This window comes from Penaeus japonicus, unplaced genomic scaffold (assembly GCF_977035675.1).
Source record: "Penaeus japonicus unplaced genomic scaffold, GWHDUDI00000001_assembly GWHDUDI00000009, whole genome shotgun sequence".
Taxonomy (NCBI): Eukaryota; Metazoa; Arthropoda; class Malacostraca; order Decapoda; family Penaeidae; genus Penaeus; species Penaeus japonicus.
In genome coordinates, this window is record NW_028234411.1 from 8,360,397 (window position 1) to 8,362,896 (window position 2,500).

Genomic DNA, 2,500 nt, shown 5'->3' on the forward strand with positions numbered 1-2,500 from the left:
GGTACACGATTAGAAAGAAAGTTTTTATCTATTCATTAGGAACTATTATTTTCTCAAGAATGGGATCACAGCTGAAGAAGCCCGCCATGAATAATGAAACTGATGCATTGTGGCAGAGAAATAAGATTATCAATATCTATATTAGGCGCATTTTTTATTTCATTTATTTAAATTTTTGCTCCCTCACCCCCTATCCTTTACAAATCACGAGCCAGATAAGGCTTGCAAAGGCTTTGCCAAAGAGTGAACAGTTTCTCTAGAAATTATTTCATACTTCCTTCGTGTCCCTTAGCTCTCTTGTCTTTCTCTTTCCTCATTTCTAATCTCTTTCTCTCTCCTATACTTTTATTCTGATTTTTTCTCACCTCTACTTCCTATTCTATTTTCTAATTTAGTCTCTAGTCTTTCTATTCATTATCCGATTAAATCCTCTTTTCAGTCCACTGCATCCACCATCTACATCCCTCAGTCTCTTTTTTTTCTTTTTTATCTCTTTCTCCCAATATATATATGTATATATATATATATATGTATATATATGTTTATATATATATACATATATATATAAATATATATATATACATACATATGTATATATATATACATATACATATATATATATATATATATATATATATATATGTATGTATGTATGTATGAAACAAGTGTTTCTTGGGCAAACATATAAACTTTTATCATGATATATATAAACATCTCTATCGATACACCACACACACACACACACACACACACACACACACACACACACACACACACACACACACACACACATATATATATATATATATATATATATATATATATATGAAGAAAGGTATGAATAATTGGAGATGTTATTGTAGAAAAGTGGGGAGAGTGGAGTCTGAAACAAAAATAGAAAGAGAAGGAAAAAAAGAAGAAAGATAGAAAGAGAAAGGGAGAGATGGAGTGAGAGAGAGAGAGAGAGAAAGAGTGAGAGAGAAAGAAAACAAGAAAGTAAGAATATAGTATATAGGTATCTTTCTCAAATATACTTCCGTCGAAACGTATCAAATACATCTCATGCGTGTTTAGATATTCAGTCTCATACCTTTTTTCTACATTTGTCGCTATGAACTCTGTTCATATATATATATATATATATATATATATATATATATATATATATATATATATGTATGTATATATATATATATATATATATGTATATATATATATATATATATATATATATATAATATATATGTAATTGTATTTATATGTACACACCCACACACACACACACACACACACACACACACACACACACACACACATATATATATATATACATATACATATATATACACATATAGAAACACGACGGAGAGAGAGAATGAGTGAAAGAGAGAGAGAAAGTGAGAGAGAGAGAAAGAGAAAGAGAAAAGGAGAGAGAGAGAGAGAGAGAAGGATGTTGATCAGCGAGTTTTAGTAGTCAGCCGCGGTCATTACTCCATGACGTCACTGGAATTGCAACTAGGCCTTGCAATTACATCAGTCTAGATCATTCACGTCTACGACCACGTATAGAATGCATGTGCAATGAACAGATCAGATCTCCTCTAGTCGACTGAGGTGACGCCGTGTTGCCACACACGAAGACACAGGACCAGGGGAAGCCTCGTTGACATCACTAAAGGTTGACCATTTTTTACAGCGTCCTCCGTCTGATCAATTTGTGTTGCCGGGCCGCTTGTTGCACAGATGACTGGCCAATCGCAGGCGGGGAAGCACTGGGTATCAGTTGGAGATGTTATTGTAGAAGAGTGGGGAGAGTGGGGTCTGAAACAAAAATAGAAAGAGAATGAAAAAGAAAAGAGAGATAGAAAGAGAAAGGGAGAGATAGAGTGAGAGAGAGAGAAAGAGAGAGACAGGTAGAGAGAGAGAGAGAAAGAAAGCAAGAAAGAAAGAATATAGTATATAATGATATATAATGGTTAAAGTGATATTGGATGAAGCAGAATGATAGTTCGAGGCCAACACTAACTAGAATCGAAAGTTCGTAATGTTACACCAGCTGACCAGTTTTTACAAAGGTTTTAGAATGATCAATATTTGTAATCTTCACTCGGATATTGTGCCCTAGAGCAAGTTTATATTTCAGTTTGGAGACAAAGCTAAAACATCTAGCGAATAGCTGCATTTAAAACAATATAGATCCCTTGTGTTGAAAAAATCCCTTGTTTAGTATATGCTTGTGTATTTGTGTGTGTTGGTAAAGACGTAACTTAATATCTTTTGTACTGAACTGAGATAATGCCACATATCAATATATCCCATGTGGTCTAGTGGCTAGGATACCTGGCTTTCACCCAGGAGGCCCGGGTTCGATTCCCGGCATGGGAATGCTTTTCACTCTGAAATTCTCACTGATCTCTTACCCACGTTGTCCAGAAGCTGTCTAATGAGGGTTGCACGTACGTTGCACGTACCTGAAGAAGCCCGCCATGATTAATGAAAG

The 2,500-nt window shown here is 34.7% G+C and overlaps 1 non-coding gene across 1 annotated transcript; it reads left to right on the forward strand.

Moving 5' to 3' along the window:
• Positions 1 to 2,313: 2,313 nt before the first annotated feature.
• On the forward strand, positions 2,314 to 2,385 carry TRNAE-UUC (transfer RNA glutamic acid (anticodon UUC)). The gene has a single exon. It is a non-coding gene; the product is annotated as a tRNA-Glu (tRNA).
• The last annotated feature ends 115 nt before the right edge of the window (positions 2,386 to 2,500 follow it).